Here is a 22,079-nt window from a genome sequence, read left to right as displayed (position 1 = left end):
CCACAACTAGAGACTCTGCAACTAGAAACCCAACAACTAGAGACTCCGCAACTCCACAACTAGAAACTCCTTAACTGGAAAATCCACAACTAGATACTCCACAACTAGAAAATCTAGAACTAGAAACTCCACAACTATAGACTCCAAAACTTGAAACTCCACAAGTTTAAACTGCACAACTTGAGACTCCACAACTTGAAACTCCACAACTGGAAACTCCCCAACTAGAAACTCCGCAACTAGAAACTCCGCAACAGGAGACTCTACAACTAGAAACTCCAAAACTAGAAACTCCACAACTAGAAACTCCACAACTAGAAACTTCACAACTAGAAACACCGCAACTAGAGACTCCACAACTAGAAACTCCACAACTTAAAACTCCTCACCTAGAAACTCCAAAACCAGAAACTCCACAACTAGAAACTCCGCAACTAGAAACTCCGCAACTAGAGACTCCACAACTAGAAACTCCACAACTAGAAACTCCACAACTTCAAACTCCACAAATACAGACTCGGCAACTAGAAATTCCATATCTAGAAACTCCACTACTAGAAACTGCAAAACTAGAGATTTAACAACTAGAAACTCAACAAATAGAAACTCCACAACTAAAAACTCCACAACTGGAAACTCCGCAACTTGAGACTCCGCAACTTGAAACTTCACAACTAGAAACTGCGCTATTAAAAACTCCTTAACTAGAAACTCCGCAACTAGAAACTCCACAACTTAAAACTCCACAACTAGATACTCCACAACTGGAAACTCCACAACTAGATACTCCACAACTGGAAACTCCACAACTAGAAACTCCACAACTAGAAACTCCACAACTAGAGACTCCACAACTTGAAACTCCACAACTTTAAACTCCTCAACTAGAAACTCCAAAACCAGAAACTCCACAACTAGAAACTCCGCAACTAGAAACTCCGCAACTAGAGACTCCACAACTAGAAACTCCACAACTAGAAACTCCACAACTTCAAACTCCACAAATACAGACTCGGCAACTAGAAATTCCATATCTAGAAACTCCACTACTAGAAACTGCAAAACTAGAGATTTCACAACTAGAAACTCAACAAATAGAAACTCCACAACTAAAAACTCCACAACTGGAAACTCCACAACTTGAGACTCCGCAACTTGAAACTTCACAACTAGAAACTGCGCTATTAAAAACTCCTTAACTAGAAACTCCGCAACTAGAAACTCCACAACTTAAAACTTCACAACTAGATACTCCACAACTGGAAACTCCACAACTAGATACTCCACAACTGGAAACTCCACAACTAGATACTCCACAACTAAAAACTCCGCAACTAGAGACTCCACAACTACAAACTCAACAAATACAGACTCGGCAACTAGAAATTCCATATCTAGAAACTCCACAGCTAGAAACTGCAAAACTAGAGACTTCACAACTAAACACTCAACAACTAAAACTCCACAACTGAAAACTCCACAACTGGAAACTCCACAACTTGAGACTCCGCAACTTGAAACTTCACAAGTAGAAACTCCGCTATTAAAAACTCCGCAACTAGAAACTCCGCAACTAGAAACTCCACAACTTAAAACTCCACAACTGGATACTCCACAACTGGAAACTCCACAACTAGATACTTCACAACTGGAAACTCCACAACTAGAGAGTCCACAACTAAAATTTCCACAACTAGAAACTCCACAACTAGAGACTCCACAACTCTAAACTCCATTACTAGATACTCCACAACTGGAAACTCGGCAACTAGAAACTCCCCAACTAGAGACTCCACAACTCTAAACTCCACAACTAGAGACTCTGCAACTAGAAACTTCACAACTCGAAACTCCACAACTGGAAACTCCACAACTAGACACTCCACAAAAAACTCTTCAACTAGAAACTCCTAAACTAGAGACTCCACAACTAGAGAATCTACAACTAGAGACTTCAAACTAGAAACTCAACAACTAGAAACTCCCCAGCTTGAGACTCCGCAACTTGAAACTCCACAACTAGAAACTTCACAACTAGAAACTCCGCAACTTGAGACTCCACACCTAGAAACTCCACAACTTGAAACTCCTCAACTAGAAACTCCACAACCAGAAACTCCACAACTAGAAACTCCGCAACTAGAAACTCCGCCACTAGAGACTCCTAAACTAGAAACTCCACAACTAGAAACTCCACAACTACAAACTCCACAAATACAGATTCGGCAACTAGAAATTCCATATCTAGAAACTCCACAGCTAGAAACTGCAAAACTAGAGACTTCACAACTAGAAACTCAACAACTAGAAAATCCACAACTAAAAACTCCACAACTAGAAACTCCACAACTAGAGACTCCACAACTTGAAACTCCACAACTTTAAACTCCACAACTTGAGACTCCACAACTAGAATCTCCACAACCAGAAACTCCACAACTAGAAACTCCACAACTAGAAACTCCACAACTAGAAACTCTGCAACTAGAGACTCCACAACTAGAAACTCAACAACTAGAAACTCCACAACTACAAGCTCCACAAATAGAGACTCGGCTACAAGAAATTCCATGTCTAGAAAGTCCACAACTATAACTCCACAAATGGAAACTCCACAACTAGAAACTCCACAACTAGAAACTCCACAACTAGAGACTCTGCAACTAGAAACTCCGCACCTAGATACTCCACAAATAGAAACTCCGCAGCTAGAAACTACACAACTCAAAACTCCACAACTGGAAACTCCACAACTAGACACTCAACAACAAAAAACTCTTCAACTAGAAACTCCTAAACTAGAGACTCCACAACTAGAGAATCTACAACTAGAGACTTCAAACTAGAAATTCAACAACTAGAAACTCCACAACTAAAAACTCATCAACTAGAAACTCCCCAGCTTGAGACTCCGCAACTTGAAAATCCACAACTCGAATCTCCGCAACTAGAAACTCCACAACAAGTTACTCCACAACTAGAAACTCCACAACTAGAAACTTCACAACTCGAAACTCCACTACTAGATACTCCACAACTGGAAACTCGACAACTAGAAACTCAACATCTAGAGACTCCACAACTTGAAACTCCACAACTAGAGACTCTGCAACTAGAAACTCAACAACTAGAGACTCTGCAACTCAAACCTAGAAACTCCACAACTAAAAACTCCACAACTGAAAACTCCACAACTTGAGACTCCGCAACTTGAACCTTCACAAGTAGAAACTCCGCTATTAAAAACTCCGCAACTAGAAACTCCGCAACTAGAAACTCCACAACTTAAAACTCCTCAACTGGATACTCCACAACTGGAAACTCCGCAACTAGATACTTCACAACTGGAAACTCCACAACTAGATACTCCACAACTAAAAACTCCGCAACTAGAGACTCCACAACTACAAACTCCACAACTTGAAACTCCTTAACTAGAAACTCCACAACTAGAGACTTCACAACTCGAAACCCCACAACTAGAATCTCCACAAGTAAAAACTCGACAACCAGAGACTCCGCAACTTCACAACTAAAAACTCCACAACTGGAAACATCACATATAGATACTCTGCAACTAGAAACTCCACAACTAGAGACTCCACAACTTGAAACTCCACAGCTTGAGACTCCACAGCTTGAGACTCCGCAACTAGAAACTCCACAACTAGGGACTCCACAACTGGAAACTCCGTTACTAAAAACTCCACATCTAGAGACTCCACAACTTGAAACTCCACAACTAGAGACTCTGAAACTAGAAACTCTACAGCTAGAGACTCCGCAACTCAACAACTAGAAACTCCACAACTGGAAAATCCACAACTAGATACTCCACAACTAGAAACTCCGCAACTAGAGACTCCACAACTAGAAACTCCACAACTAGAAACTCCACAATTAGAAACTCTACAACTACAAACTCAACAAATACAGACTCGGCAACTAGAAATTCCATATCTAGAAACTCCACAGCTAGAAACTGCAAAACTAGAGACTTCACAACTAGAAACTCAACAACTAAAAACTCCACAACTGAAAACTCCACAACTGGAAACTCCACAACTTGAGACTCCGCAACTTGAAACTTCACAAGTAGAAACTCCGCTATTAAAAACTCCGCAACTAGAAACTCCGCAACTAGAAACTCCACAACTTAAAACTCCACAACTGGATACTCCACAACTGGAAACTCCACAACTAGATACTTCACAACTGGAAACTCCACAACTAGAGAGTCCACAACTAAAAACTCCTCAACTAGAGACTCCACAACTAGAAACTCAACAACTAGAAACTCCACAACTACAAGCTCCACAAATAGAGACTCGGCTACAAGAAATTCCTTGTCTAGAAAGTCCACAACTATAACTCCACAAATGGAAACTCCACAAGTAGAAACTCCACAACTAGAAACTCCACAACTAGAGACTCTGCAACTAGAAACTCCGCACCTAGATATTCCACAAATAGAAACTCCGCAGCTAGAAACTACACAACTCAAAACTCCACAACTGGAAACTACACAACTAGACACTCAACAACAAAAAACTCTTAAACTAGAAACTCCTAAACTAGAGACTCCACAACTAGAGAATCTACAACTAGAGACTTCAAACTAGAAACTCAACAACTAGAAACTCCACAACTAAAAACTCATCAACTAGAAACTCCCCAGCTTGAGACTCCGCAACTTGAAAATCCACAACTCGAATCTCCGCAACTAGAAACTCCACAACAAGTTACTCCACAACTAGAAACTCCACAACTAGAAACTTCACAACTCGAAACTCCACTACTAGATACTCCACAACTGGAAACTCGACAACTAGAAACTCAACATCTAGAGACTCCACAACTTGACACTCCACACCTAGAGACTCTGCAACTAGAAACTCAACAACTAGAGACTCTGTAACTCAAACCTAGAAACTCCACAACTAAAAACTCCACACATGAAAACTCCACAACTTGAGACTCCGCAACTTGAAACTTCACAACTAGAAACTCCGCTATTAAAAACTCCGCAGCTAGAAACTCCGCAACTAGAAACTCCACAATTTAAAACTCCACAACTAGATACTCCACAACTGGAAACTCCACAACTAGACACTCCACAACTGGAAAACCCACAACTAGATACTCCACAACTAGAAAATCTACAACTAGAAATTCCGCAACTAGAGACTCCACAACTAGAAACTACACAACTAGAAACTCCACAACTACAAACTCCACAAATACAGACTCGGCAACTTGAAATTCCATATCTAGAAACTCCACAGCTAGAAACTGCAAAACTAGAGACTTCACAACTAGAAACTCAACAACTAAAAACTCCACAACTAAAAACTCCACAACTGGAAACTCCACAACTTGAGACTCCGCAACTTGAACCTTCACAAGTAGAAACTCCGCTATTAAAAACTCCGCAACTAGAAACTCCGCAACTAGAAACTCCACAACTTAAAACTCCTCAACTGGATACTCCACAACTGGAAACTCCACAACTAGATACTTCACAACTGGAAACTCCACAACTAGATACTCCACAACTAAAAACTCCGCAACTAGAGACTCCACAACTACAAACTCCACAACTTGAAACTCCTCAACTAGAAACTCCACAACTAGAGACTTCACAACTCGAAACTCCACAACTAGAATCTCCACAAGTAAAAACTCGACAACCAGAGACTCCGCAACTTCACAACTAAAAACTCCACAACTGGAAACATCACATATAGATACTCTGCAACTAGAAACTCCACAACTAGAGACTCCACAACTTGAAACTCCACAGCTTGAGACTCCACAGCTTGAGACTCCACAACTAGAAACTCCACAACTAGGGACTCCACAACTGGAAACTCCGTTACTAGAAACTCCACATCTAGAGACTCCACAACTTGAAACTCCACAACTAGAGACTCTGCAACTAGAAACTCTACAACTAGAGACTCCGCAACTCAACAACTAGAAACTCCACAACTGGAAAATCCACAGCTAGATACTCCACAACTAGAAACTCCGCAACTAGAGACTCCACAACTAGAAACTCCACAACTAGAAACTCCAAAATTAGAAACTCCACAACTACAAACTCCACAAATACAGACTCGGCAACTAGAAATTCCATATCTAGAAACTCCACAGCTAGAAACTGCAAAACTAGAGACTTCACAACTAGAAACTCAAACACTAAAAACTCCACAACTGAAAACTCCACAACTGGAAACTCCACAACTTGAGACTCCGCAACTTGAAACTTCACAAGTAGAAACTCCGCTATTAAAAACTCCGCAACTAGAAACTCCGCAACTAGAAACTCCACAACTTAAAACTCCACAACTGGATACTCCACAACTGGAAACTCCACAACTAGATACTTCACAACTGGAAACTCCACAACTAGAGAGTCCACAACTAAAAACTCCACAACTAGAGACTCCACAACTCGAAACTTCATTACTAGATACTCCACAACTGGAAACTCGGCAACTAGAAACTCCCCAACTAGAGACTCCACAACTCTAAACTCCACAACTAGAGACTCTGCAACTAGAAACTCCACAACTCGAAACTCCACAACTGGAAACTCCACAACTAGACACTCCACAAAAAAACTCTTCAACTAGAAACTCCTAAACTAGAGACTCCACAACTAGAGAATCTACAACTAGAGACTTCAAACTAGAAACTCAACAACTAGAAACTCCCCAGCTTGAGACTCCGCAACTTGAAACTCCACAGCTAGAAACTCCGCAACTAGAAACTCCACAACTAGGGACTCCACAACTGGAAACTCCACAACTAGAAACTCCACATCTCGAAACTCCACTACTAGATACTCCACAACTGGAAACTCGACAACTAGAAACTCCACATCTAGAGACTCCACAACTAGAAACTCCACAACTAGAGACTCTGCAACTAGAAACCCAACAACTAGAGACTCCGCAACTCCACAACTAGAAACTCCTTAACTGGAAAATCCACAACTAGATACTCCACAACTAGAAAATCTAGAACTAGAAACTCCACAACTATAGACTCCAAAACTTGAAACTCCACAAGTTTAAACTGCACAACTTGAGACTCCACAACTTGAAACACCACAACTGGAAACTCCCCAACTAGAAACTCCGCAACTAGAAACTCCGCAACAGGAGACTCTACAACTAGAAACTCCAAAACTAGAAACTCCACAACTAGAAACTCCACAACTAGAAACTTCACAACTAGAAACACCGCAACTAGAGACTCCACAACTAGAAACTCCACAACTTAAAACTCCTCACCTAGAAACTCCAAAACCAGAAACTCCACAACTAGAAACTCCGCAACTAGAAACTCCGCAACTAGAGACTCCACAACTAGAAACTCCACAACTAGAAACTCCACAACTTCAAACTCCACAAATACAGACTCGGCAACTAGAAATTCCATATCTAGAAACTCCACTACTAGAAACTGCATAACTAGAGATTTCACAACTAGAAACTCAACAAATAGAAACTCCACAACTAAAAACTCCACAACTGGAAACTCCACAACTTGAGACTCCGCAACTTGAAACTTCACAACTAGAAACTGCGCTATTAAAAACTCCTTAACTAGAAACTCCGCAACTAGAAACTCCACAACTTAAAACTCCACAACTAGATACTCCACAACTGGAAACTCCACAACTAGATACTCCACAACTGGAAACTCCACAACTAGAAACTCCACAACTAGAAACTCCACAACTAGAGACTCCACAACTTGAAACTCCACAACTTTAAACTCCTCAACTAGAAACTCCAAAACCAGAAACTCCACAACTAGAAACTCCGCAACTAGAAACTCCGCAACTAGAGACTCCACAACTAGAAACTCCACAACTAGAAACTCCACAACTTCAAACTCCACAAATACAGACTCGGCAACTAGAAATTCCATATCTAGAAACTCCACTACTAGAAACTGCAAAACTAGAGATTTCACAACTAGAAACTCAACAAATAGAAACTCCACAACTAAAAACTCCACAACTGGAAACTCCACAACTTGAGACTCCGCAACTTGAAACTTCACAACTAGAAACTGCGCTATTAAAAACTCCTTAACTAGAAACTCCGCAACTAGAAACTCCACAACTTAAAACTTCACAACTAGATACTCCACAACTGGAAACTCCACAACTAGATACTCCACAACTGGAAACTCCACAACTAGAAACTCCACAACTAGAAACTCCACAACTAGAGACTCCACAACTAGAATCTCCACAACCAGAAACTCCACAACTACAAACTCCACAACTAGAAACTCCACAACTAGAAACTCTGACACTAGAGACTCCACAACTAGAAACTCAACAACTAGAAACTCCACAACTACAAGCTCCACAAATAGAGACTCGGCTACAAGAAATTCCATGTCTAGAAAGTCCACAACTATAACTCCACAAATGGAAACTCCACAACTAGAAACTCCACAACTAGAAACTCCACAACTAGAGACTCTGCAACTAGAAACTCCGCACCTAGATACTCCACAAATAGAAACTCCGCAGCTAGAAACTACACAACTCAAAACTCCACAACTGGAAACTCCACAACCAGACACTCAACAACAAAAAACTCTTCAACTAGAAACTCCTAAACTAGAGACTCCACAACTAGAGAATCTACAACTAGAGACTTCAAACTAGAAATTCAACAACTAGAAAATCCACAACTAAAAACTCCACAACTAGAAACTCCACAACTAGAGACTCCACAACTTGAAACTCCACAACTTTAAACTCCACAACTTGAGACTCCACAACTAGAATCTCCACAACCAGAAACTCCACAACTAGAAACTCCACAACTAGAAACTCCACAACTAGAAACTCTGCAACTAGAGACTCCACAACTAGAAACTCAACAACTAGAAACTCCACAACTACAAGCTCCACAAATAGAGACTCGGCTAGAAGAAATTCCATGTCTAGAAAGTCCACAACTATAACTCCACAAATGGAAACTCCACAACTAGAAACTCCACAACTAGAAACTCCACAACTAGAGACTCTGCAACTAGAAACTCCGCACCTAGATACTCCACAAATAGAAACTCCGCAGCTAGAAACTACACAACTCAAAACTCCACAACTGGAAACTCCACAACTAGACACTCAACAACAAAAAACTCTTCAACTAGAAACTCCTAAACTAGAGACTCCACAACTAGAGAATCTACAACTAGAGACTTCAAACTAGAAATTCAACAACTAGAAACTCCACAACTAAAAACTCATCAACTAGAAACTCCCCAGCTTGAGACTCCGCAACTTGAAAATCCACAACTCGAATCTCCGCAACTAGAAACTCCACAACAAGTTACTCCACAACTAGAAACTCCACAACTAGAAACTTCACAACTCGAAACTCCACTACTAGATACTCCACAACTGGAAACTCGACAACTAGAAACTCAACATCTAGAGACTCCACAACTTGAAACTCCACAACTAGAGACTCTGCAACTAGAAACTCAACAACTAGAGACTCCGCAACTCAAACCTAGAAACTCCACAACTAAAAACTCCACAACTGAAAACTCCACAACTTGAGACTCCGCAACTTGAACCTTCACAAGTAGAAACTCCGCTATTAAAAACTCCGCAACTAGAAACTCCGCAACTAGAAACTCCACAACTTAAAACTCCTCAACTGGATACTCCACAACTGGAAACTCCGCAACTAGATACTTCACAACTGGAAACTCCACAACTAGATACTCCACAACTAAAAACTCCGCAACTAGAGACTCCACAACTACAAACTCCACAACTTGAAACTCCTCAACTAGAAACTCCACAACTAGAGACTTCACAACTCGAAACTCCACAACTAGAATCTCCACAAGTAAAAACTCGACAACCAGAGACTCCGCAACTTCACAACTAAAAACTCCACAACTGGAAACATCACATATAGATACTCTGCAACTAGAAACTCCACAACTAGAGACTCCACAACTTGAAACTCCACAGCTTGAGACTCCACAGCTTGAGACTCCGCAACTAGAAACTCCACAACTAGGGACTCCACAACTGGAAACTCCGTTACTAAAAACTCCACATCTAGAGACTCCACAACTTGAAACTCCACAACTAGAGACTCTGAAACTAGAAACTCTACAACTAGAGACTCCGCAACTCAACAACTAGAAACTCCACAACTGGAAAATCCACAACTAGATACTCCACAACTAGAAACTCCGCAACTAGAGACTCCACAACTAGAAACTCCACAACTAGAAACTCCACAATTAGAAACTCTACAACTACAAACTCAACAAATACAGACTCGGCAACTAGAAATTCCATATCTAGAAACTCCACAGCTAGAAACTGCAAAACTAGAGACTTCACAACTAGAAACTCAACAACTAAAAACTCCACAACTGAAAACTCCACAACTGGAAACTCCACAACTTGAGACTCCGCAACTTGAAACTTCACAAGTAGAAACTCCGCTATTAAAAACTCCGCAACTAGAAACTCCGCAACTAGAAACTCCACAACTTAAAACTCCACAACTGGATACTCCACAACTGGAAACTCCACAACTAGATACTTCACAACTGGAAACTCCACAACTAGAGAGTCCACAACTAAAAACTCCACAACTAGAGACTCCACAACTAGAAACTCAACAACTAGAAACTCCACAACTACAAGCTCCACAAATAGAGACTCGGCTACAAGAAATTCCTTGTCTAGAAAGTCCACAACTATAACTCCACAAATGGAAACTCCACAAGTAGAAACTCCACAACTAGAAACTCCACAACTAGAGACTCTGCAACTAGAAACTCCGCACCTAGATATTCCACAAATAGAAACTCCGCAGCTAGAAACTACACAACTCAAAACTCCACAACTGGAAACTACACAACTAGACACTCAACAACAAAAAACTCTTAAACTAGAAACTCCTAAACTAGAGACTCCACAACTAGAGAATCTACAACTAGAGACTTCAAACTAGAAACTCAACAACTAGAAACTCCACAACTAAAAACTCATCAACTAGAAACTCCCCAGCTTGAGACTCCGCAACTTGAAAATCCACAACTCGAATCTCCGCAACTAGAAACTCCACAACAAGTTACTCCACAACTAGAAACTCCACAACTAGAAACTTCACAACTCGAAACTCCACTACTAGATACTCCACAACTGGAAACTCGACAACTAGAAACTCAACATCTAGAGACTCCACAACTTGAAACTCCACACCTAGAGACTCTGCAACTAGAAACTCAACAACTAGAGACTCTGCAACTCAAACCTAGAAACTCCACAACTAAAAACTCCACAACTGAAAACTCCACAACTTGAGACTCCGCAACTTGAAACTTCACAACTAGAAACTCCGCTATTAAAAACTCCGCAGCTAGAAACTCCGCAACTAGAAACTCCACAATTTAAAACTCCACAACTAGATACTCCACAACTGGAAACTCCACAACTAGACACTCCACAACTGGAAAACCCACAACTAGATACTCCACAACTAGAAAATCTACAACTAGAAATTCCGCAACTAGAGACTCCACAACTAGAAACTACACAACTAGAAACTCCACAACTACAAACTCCACAAATACAGACTCGGCAACTTGAAATTCCATATCTAGAAACTCCACAGCTAGAAACTGCAAAACTAGAGACTTCACAACTAGAAACTCAACAACTAAAAACTCCACAACTAAAAACTCCACAACTGGAAACTCCACAACTTGAGACTCCGCAACTTGAACCTTCACAAGTAGAAACTCCGCTATTAAAAACTCCGCAACTAGAAACTCCGCAACTAGAAACTCCACAACTTAAAACTCCTCAACTGGATACTCCACAACTGGAAACTCCACAACTAGATACTTCACAACTGGAAACTCCACAACTAGATACTCCACAACTAAAAACTCCGCAACTAGAGACTCCACAACTACAAACTCCACAACTTGAAACTCCTCAACTAGAAACTCCACAACTAGAGACTTCACAACTCGAAACTCCACAACTAGAATCTCCACAAGTAAAAACTCGACAACCAGAGACTCCGCAACTTCACAACTAAAAACTCCACAACTGGAAACATCACATATAGATACTCTGCAACTAGAAACTCCACAACTAGAGACTCCACAACTTGAAACTCCACAGCTTGAGACTCCACAGCTTGAGACTCCACAACTAGAAACTCCACAACTAGGGACTCCACAACTGGAAACTCCGTTACTAGAAACTCCACATCTAGAGACTCCACAACTTGAAACTCCACAACTAGAGACTCTGCAACTAGAAACTCTACAACTAGAGACTCCGCAACTCAACAACTAGAAACTCCACAACTGGAAAATCCACAGCTAGATACTCCACAACTAGAAACTCCGCAACTAGAGACTCCACAACTAGAAACTCCACAACTAGAAACTCCAAAATTAGAAACTCCACAACTACAAACTCCACAAATACAGACTCGGCAACTAGAAATTCCATATCTAGAAACTCCACAGCTAGAAACTGCAAAACTAGAGACTTCACAACTAGAAACTCAAACACTAAAAACTCCACAACTGAAAACTCCACAACTGGAAACTCCACAACTTGAGACTCCGCAACTTGAAACTTCACAAGTAGAAACTCCGCTATTAAAAACTCCGCAACTAGAAACTCCGCAACTAGAAACTCCACAACTTAAAACTCCACAACTGGATACTCCACAACTGGAAACTCCACAACTAGATACTTCACAACTGGAAACTCCACAACTAGAGAGTCCACAACTAAAAACTCCACAACTAGAGACTCCACAACTCGAAACTTCATTACTAGATACTCCACAACTGGAAACTCGGCAACTAGAAACTCCCCAACTAGAGACTCCACAACTCTAAACTCCACAACTAGAGGCTCTGCAACTAGAAACTCCACAACTCGAAACTCCACAACTGGAAACTCCACAACTAGACACTCCACAAAAAAACTCTTCAACTAGAAACTCCTAAACTAGAGACTCCACAACTAGAGAATCTACAACTAGAGACTTCAAACTAGAAACTCAACAACTAGAAACTCCCCAGCTTGAGACTCCGCAACTTGAAACTCCACAGCTAGAAACTCCGCAACTAGAAACTCCACAACTAGGGACTCCACAACTGGAAACTCCACAACTAGAAACTCCACATCTCGAAACTCCACTACTAGATACTCCACAACTGGAAACTCGACAACTAGAAACTCCACATCTAGAGACTCCACAACTAGAAACTCCACAACTAGAGACTCTGCAACTAGAAACCCAACAACTAGAGACTCCGCAACTCCACAACTAGAAACTCCTTAACTGGAAAATCCACAACTAGATACTCCACAACTAGAAAATCTAGAACTAGAAACTCCACAACTATAGACTCCAAAACTTGAAACTCCACAAGTTTAAACTGCACAACTTGAGACTCCACAACTTGAAACTCCACAACTGGAAACTCCCCAACTAGAAACTCCGCAACTAGAAACTCCGCAACAGGAGACTCTACAACTAGAAACTCCAAAACTAGAAACTCCACAACTAGAAACTCCACAACTAGAAACTTCACAACTAGAAACACCGCAACTAGAGACTCCACAACTAGAAACTCCACAACTTAAAACTCCTCACCTAGAAACTCCAAAACCAGAAACTCCACAACTAGAAACTCCGCAACTAGAAACTCCGCAACTAGAGACTCCACAACTAGAAACTCCACAACTAGAAACTCCACAACTTCAAACTCCACAAATACAGACTCGGCAACTAGAAATTCCATATCTAGAAACTCCACTACTAGAAACTGCCAAACTAGAGATTTAACAACTAGAAACTCAACAAATAGAAACTCCACAACTAAAAACTCCACAACTGGAAACTCCACAACTTGAGACTCCGCAACTTGAAACTTCACAACTAGAAACTGCGCTATTAAAAACTCCTTAACTAGAAACTCCGCAACTAGAAACTCCACAACTTAAAACTCCACAACTAGATACTCCACAACTGGAAACTCCACAACTAGATACTCCACAACTGGAAACTCCACAACTAGAAACTCCACAACTAGAAACTCCACAACTAGAGACTCCACAACTTGAAACTCCACAACTTTAAACTCCTCAACTAGAAACTCCAAAACCAGAAACTCCACAACTAGAAACTCCGCAACTAGAAACTCCGCAACTAGAGACTCCACAACTAGAAACTCCACAACTAGAAACTCCACAACTTCAAACTCCACAAATACAGACTCGGCAACTAGAAATTCCATATCTAGAAACTCCACTACTAGAAACTGCAAAACTAGAGATTTCACAACTAGAAACTCAACAAATAGAAACTCCACAACTAAAAACTCCACAACTGGAAACTCCACAACTTGAGACTCCGCAACTTGAAACTTCACAACTAGAAACTGCGCTATTAAAAACTCCTTAACTAGAAACTCCGCAACTAGAAACTCCACAACTTAAAACTTCACAACTAGATACTCCACAACTGGAAACTCCACAACTAGATACTCCACAACTGGAAACTCCACAACTAGATACTCCACAACTAAAAACTCCGCAACTAGAGACTCCACAACTACAAACTCAACAAATACAGACTCGGCAACTAGAAATTCCATATCTAGAAACTCCACAGCTAGAAACTGCAAAACTAGAGACTTCACAACTAAACACTCAACAACTAAAACTCCACAACTGAAAACTCCACAACTGGAAACTCCACAACTTGAGACTCCGCAACTTGAAACTTCACAAGTAGAAACTCCGCTATTAAAAACTCCGCAACTAGAAACTCCGCAACTAGAAACTCCACAACTTAAAACTCCACAACTGGATACTCCACAACTGGAAACTCCACAACTAGATACTTCACAACTGGAAACTCCACAACTAGAGAGTCCACAACTAAAATTTCCACAACTAGAAACTCCACAACTAGAGACTCCACAACTCTAAACTCCATTACTAGATACTCCACAACTGGAAACTCGGCAACTAGAAACTCCCCAACTAGAGACTCCACAACTCTAAACTCCACAACTAGAGACTCTGCAACTAGAAACTTCACAACTCGAAACTCCACAACTGGAAACTCCACAACTAGACACTCCACAAAAAAACTCTTCAACTAGAAACTCCTAAACTAGAGACTCCACAACTAGAGAATCTACAACTAGAGACTTCAAACTAGAAACTCAACAACTAGAAACTCCCCAGCTTGAGACTCCGCAACTTGAAACTCCACAACTAGAAACTCCAAAACTAGAAACTCCACAACTAGAAACTTCACAACTAGAAACTCCGCAACTTGAGACTCCACACCTAGAAACTCCACAACTTGAAACTCCTCAACTAGAAACTCCACAACCAGAAACTCCACAACTAGAAACTCCGCAACTAGAAACTCCGCCACTAGAGACTCCTAAACTAGAAACTCCACAACTAGAAACTCCACAACTACAAACTCCACAAATACAGATTCGGCAACTAGAAATTCCATATCTAGAAACTCCACAGCTAGAAACTGCAAAACTAGAGACTTCACAACTAGAAACTCAACAACTAGAAAATCCACAACTAAAAACTCCACAACTAGAAACTCCACAACTAGAGACTCCACAACTTGAAACTCCACAACTTTAAACTCCACAACTTGAGACTCCACAACTAGAATCTCCACAACCAGAAACTCCACAACTAGAAACTCCACAACTAGAAACTCCACAACTAGAAACTCTGCAACTAGAGACTCCACAACTAGAAACTCAACAACTAGAAACTCCACAACTACAAGCTCCACAAATAGAGACTCGGCTACAAGAAATTCCATGTCTAGAAAGTCCACAACTATAACTCCACAAATGGAAACTCCACAACTAGAAACTCCACAACTAGAAACTCCACAACTAGAGACTCTGCAACTAGAAACTCCGCACCTAGATACTCCACAAATAGAAACTCCGCAGCTAGAAACTACACAACTCAAAACTCCACAACTGGAAACTCCACAACTAGACACTCAACAACAAAAAACTCTTCAACTAGAAACTCCTAAACTAGAGACTCCACAACTAGAGAATCTACAACTAGAGACTTCAAACTAGAAATTCAACAACTAGAAACTCCACAACTAAAAACTCATCAACTAGAAACTCCCCAGCTTGAGACTCCGCAACTTGAAAATCCACAACTCGAATCTCCGCAACTAGAAACTCCACAACAAGTTACTCCACAACTAGAAACTCCACAACTAGAAACTTCACAACTCGAAACTCCACTACTAGATACTCCACAACTGGAAACTCGACAACTAGAAACTCAACATCTAGAGACTCCACAACTTGAAACTCCACAACTAGAGACTCTGCAACTAGAAACTCAACAACTAGAGACTCTGCAACTCAAACCTAGAAACTCCACAACTAAAAACTCCACAACTGAAAACTCCACAACTTGAGACTCCGCAACTTGAACCTTCACAAGTAGAAACTCCGCTATTAAAAACTCCGCAACTAGAAACTCCGCAACTAGAAACTCCACAACTTAAAACTCCTCAACTGGATACTCCACAACTGGAAACTCCGCAACTAGATACTTCACAACTGGAAACTCCACAACTAGATACTCCACAACTAAAAACTCCGCAACTAGAGACTCCACAACTACAAACTCCACAACTTGAAACTCCTTAACTAGAAACTCCACAACTAGAGACTTCACAACTCGAAACCCCACAACTAGAATCTCCACAAGTAAAAACTCGACAACCAGAGACTCCGCAACTTCACAACTAAAAACTCCACAACTGGAAACATCACATATAGATACTCTGCAACTAGAAACTCCACAACTAGAGACTCCACAACTTGAAACTCCACAGCTTGAGACTCCACAGCTTGAGACTCCGCAACTAGAAACTCCACAACTAGGGACTCCACAACTGGAAACTCCGTTACTAAAAACTCCACATCTAGAGACTCCACAACTTGAAACTCCACAACTAGAGACTCTGAAACTAGAAACTCTACAACTAGAGACTCCGCAACTCAACAACTAGAAACTCCACAACTGGAAAATCCACAACTAGATACTCCACAACTAGAAACTCCGCAACTAGAGACTCCACAACTAGAAACTCCACAACTAGAAACTCCACAATTAGAAACTCTACAACTACAAACTCAACAAATACAGACTCGGCAACTAGAAATTCCATATCTAGAAACTCCACAGCTAGAAACTGCAAAACTAGAGACTTCACAACTAGAAACTCAACAACTAAAAACTCCACAACTGAAAACTCCACAACTGGAAACTCCACAACTTGAGACTCCGCAACTTGAAACTTCACAAGTAGAAACTCCGCTATTAAAAACTCCGCAACTAGAAACTCCGCAACTAGAAACTCCACAACTTAAAACTCCACAACTGGATACTCCACAACTGGAAACTCCACAACTAGATACTTCACAACTGGAAACTCCACAACTAGAGAGTCCACAACTAAAAACTCCACAACTAGAGACTCCACAACTAGAAACTCAACAACTAGAAACTCCACAACTACAAGCTCCACAAATAGAGACTCGGCTACAAGAAATTCCTTGTCTAGAAAGTCCACAACTATAACTCCACAAATGGAAACTCCACAAGTAGAAACTCCACAACTAGAAACTCCACAACTAGAGACTCTGCAACTAGAAACTCCGCACCTAGATATTCCACAAATAGAAACTCCGCAGCTAGAAACTACACAACTCAAAACTCCACAACTGGAAACTACACAACTAGACACTCAACAACAAAAAACTCTTAAACTAGAAACTCCTAAACTAGAGACTCCACAACTAGAGAATCTACAACTAGAGACTTCAAACTAGAAACTCAACAACTAGAAACTCCACAACTAAAAACTCATCAACTAGAAACTCCCCAGCTTGAGACTCCGCAACTTGAAAATCCACAACTCGAATCTCCGCAACTAGAAACTCCACAACAAGTTACTCCACAACTAGAAACTCCACAACTAGAAACTTCACAACTCGAAACTCCACTACTAGATACTCCACAACTGGAAACTCGACAACTAGAAACTCAACATCTAGAGACTCCACAACTTGAAACTCCACACCTAGAGACTCTGCAACTAGAAACTCAACAACTAGAGACTCTGCAACTCAAACCTAGAAACTCCACAACTAAAAACTCCACAACTGAAAACTCCACAACTTGAGACTCCGCAACTTGAAACTTCACAACTAGAAACTCCGCTATTAAAAACTCCGCAGCTAGAAACTCCGCAACTAGAAACTCCACAATTTAAAACTCCACAACTAGATACTCCACAACTGGAAACTCCACAACTAGACACTCCACAACTGGAAAACCCACAACTAGATACTCCACAACTAGAAAATCTACAACTAGAAATTCCGCAACTAGAGACTCCACAACTAGAAACTACACAACTAGAAACTCCACAACAACAAACTCCACAAATACAGACTCGGCAACTTGAAATTCCATATCTAGAAACTCCACAGCTAGAAACTGCAAAACTAGAGACTTCACAACTAGAAACTCAACAACTAAAAACTCCACAACTAAAAACTCCACAACTGGAAACTCCACAACTTGAGACTCCGCAACTTGAACCTTCACAAGTAGAAACTCCGCTATTAAAAACTCCGCAACTAGAAACTCCGCAACTAGAAACTCCACAACTTAAAACTCCTCAACTGGATACTCCACAACTGGAAACTCCACAACTAGATACTTCACAACTGGAAACTCCACAACTAGATACTCCACAACTAAAAACTCCGCAACTAGAGACTCCACAACTACAAACTCCACAACTTGAAACTCCTCAACTAGAAACTCCACAACTAGAGACTTCACAACTCGAAACTCCACAACTAGAATCTCCACAAGTAAAAACTCGACAACCAGAGACTCCGCAACTTCACAACTAAAAACTCCACAACTGGAAACATCACATATAGATACTCTGCAACTAGAAACTCCACAACTAGAGACTCCACAACTTGAAACTCCACAGCTTGAGACTCCACAGCTTGAGACTCCACAACTAGAAACTCCACAACTAGGGACTCCACAACTGGAAACTCCGTTACTAGAAACTCCACATCTAGAGACTCCACAACTTGAAACTCCACAACTAGAGACTCTGCAACTAGAAACTCTACAACTAGAGACTCCGCAACTCAACAACTAGAAACTCCACAACTGGAAAATCCACAGCTAGATACTCCACAACTAGAAACTCCGCAACTAGAGACTCCACAACTAGAAACTCCACAACTAGAAACTCCAAAATTAGAAACTCCACAACTACAAACTCCACAAATACAGACTCGGCAACTAGAAATTCCATATCTAGAAACTCCACAGCTAGAAACTGCAAAACTAGAGACTTCACAACTAGAAACTCAAACACTAAAAACTCCACAACTGAAAACTCCACAACTGGAAACTCCACAACTTGAGACTCCGCAACTTGAAACTTCACAAGTAGAAACTCCGCTATTAAAAACTCCGCAACTAGAAACTCCGCAACTAGAAACTCCACAACTTAAAACTCCACAACTGGATACTCCACAACTGGAAACTCCACAACTAGATACTTCACAACTGGAAACTCCACAACTAGAGAGTCCACAACTAAAAACTCCACAACTAGAGACTCCACAACTCGAAACTTCATTACTAGATACTCCACAACTGGAAACTCGGCAACTAGAAACTCCCCAACTAGAGACTCCACAACTCTAAACTCCACAACTAGAGACTCTGCAACTAGAAACTCCACAACTCGAAACTCCACAACTGGAAACTCCACAACTAGACACTCCACAAAAAAACTCTTCAACTAGAAACTCCTAAACTAGAGACTCCACAACTAGAGAATCTACAACTAGAGACTTCAAACTAGAAACTCAACAACTAGAAACTCCCCAGCTTGAGACTCCGCAACTTGAAACTCCACAGCTAGAAACTCCGCAACTAGAAACTCCACAACTAGGGACTCCACAACTGGAAACTCCACAACTAGAAACTCCACATCTCGAAACTCCACTACTATATACTCCACAACTGGAAACTCGACAACTAGAAACTCCACATCTAGAGACTCCACAACTAGAAACTCCACAACTAGAGACTCTGCAACTAGAAACCCAACAACTAGAGACTCCGCAACTCCACAACTAGAAACTCCTTAACTGGAAAATCCACAACTAGATACTCCACAACTAGAAAATCTAGAACTAGAAACTCCACAACTATAGACTCCAAAACTTGAAACTCCACAAGTTTAAACTGCACAACTTGAGACTCCACAACTTGAAACTCCACAACTGGAAACTCCCCAACTAGAAACTCCGCAACTAGAAACTCCGCAACAGGAGACTCTACAACTAGAAACTCCAAAACTAGAAACTCCACAACTAGAAACTCCACAACTAGAAACTTCACAACTAGAAACACCGCAACTAGAGACTCCACAACTAGAAACTCCACAACTTAAAACTCCTCACCTAGAAACTCCAAAACCAGAAACTCCACAACTAGAAACTCCGCAACTAGAAACTCCGCAACTAGAGACTCCACAACTAGAAACTCCACAACTAGAAACTCCACAACTTCAAACTCCACAAATACAGACTCGGCAACTAGAAATTCCATATCTAGAAACTCCACTACTAGAAACTGCAAAACTAGAGATTTCACAACTAGAAACTCAACAAATAGAAACTCCACAACTAAAAACTCCACAACTGGAAACTCCACAACTTGAGACTCCGCAACTTGAAACTTCACAACTAGAAACTGCGCTATTAAAAACTCCTTAACTAGAAACTCCGCAACTAGAAACTCCACAACTTAAAACTCCACAACTAGATACTCCACAACTGGAAACTCCACAACTAGATACTCCACAACTGGAAACTCCACAACTAGAAACTCCACAACTAGAAACTCCACAACTAGAGACTCCACAACTTGAAACTCCACAACTTTAAACTCCTCAACTAGAAACTCCAAAACCAGAAACTCCACAACTAGAAACTCCGCAACTAGAAACTCCGCAACTAGAGACTCCACAACTAGAAACTCCACAACTAGAAACTCCACAACTTCAAACTCCACAAATACAGACTCGGCAACTAGAAATTCCATATCTAGAAACTCCACTACTAGAAACTGCAAAACTAGAGATTTCACAACTAGAAACTCAACAAATAGAAACTCCACAACTAAAAACTCCACAACTGGAAACTCCACAACTTGAGACTCCGCAACTTGAAACTTCACAACTAGAAACTGCGCTATTAAAAACTCCTTAACTAGAAACTCCGCAACTAGAAACTCCACAACTTAAAACTTCACAACTAGATACTCCACAACTGGAAACTCCACAACTAGATACTCCACAACTGGAAACTCCACAACTAGAAACTCCACAACTAGAAACTCCACAACTAGAGACTCCACAACTAGAATCTCCACAACCAGAAACTCCACAACTACAAACTCCACAACTAGAAACTCCACAACTAGAAACTCTGACACTAGAGACTCCACAACTAGAAACTCAACAACTAGAAACTCCACAACTACAAGCTCCACAAATAGAGACTCGGCTACAAGAAATTCCATGTCTAGAAAGTCCACAACTATAACTCCACAAATGGAAACTCCACAACTAGAAACTCCACAACTAGAAACTCCACAACTAGAGACTCTGCAACTAGAAACTCCGCACCTAGATACTCCACAAATAGAAACTCCGCAGCTAGAAACTACACAACTCAAAACTCCACAACTGGAAACTCCACAACCAGACACTCAACAACAAAAAACTCTTCAACTAGAAACTCCTAAACTAGAGACTCCACAACTAGAGAATCTACAACTAGAGACTTCAAACTAGAAATTCAACAACTAGAAACTCCACAACTAAAAA

This window comes from Rhipicephalus microplus, chromosome 8 (genome assembly GCF_043290135.1).
Source record: "Rhipicephalus microplus isolate Deutch F79 chromosome 8, USDA_Rmic, whole genome shotgun sequence".
Classification (NCBI taxonomy): domain Eukaryota; kingdom Metazoa; phylum Arthropoda; class Arachnida; order Ixodida; family Ixodidae; genus Rhipicephalus; species Rhipicephalus microplus.
This window is presented reverse-complemented; position numbering follows the sequence as displayed.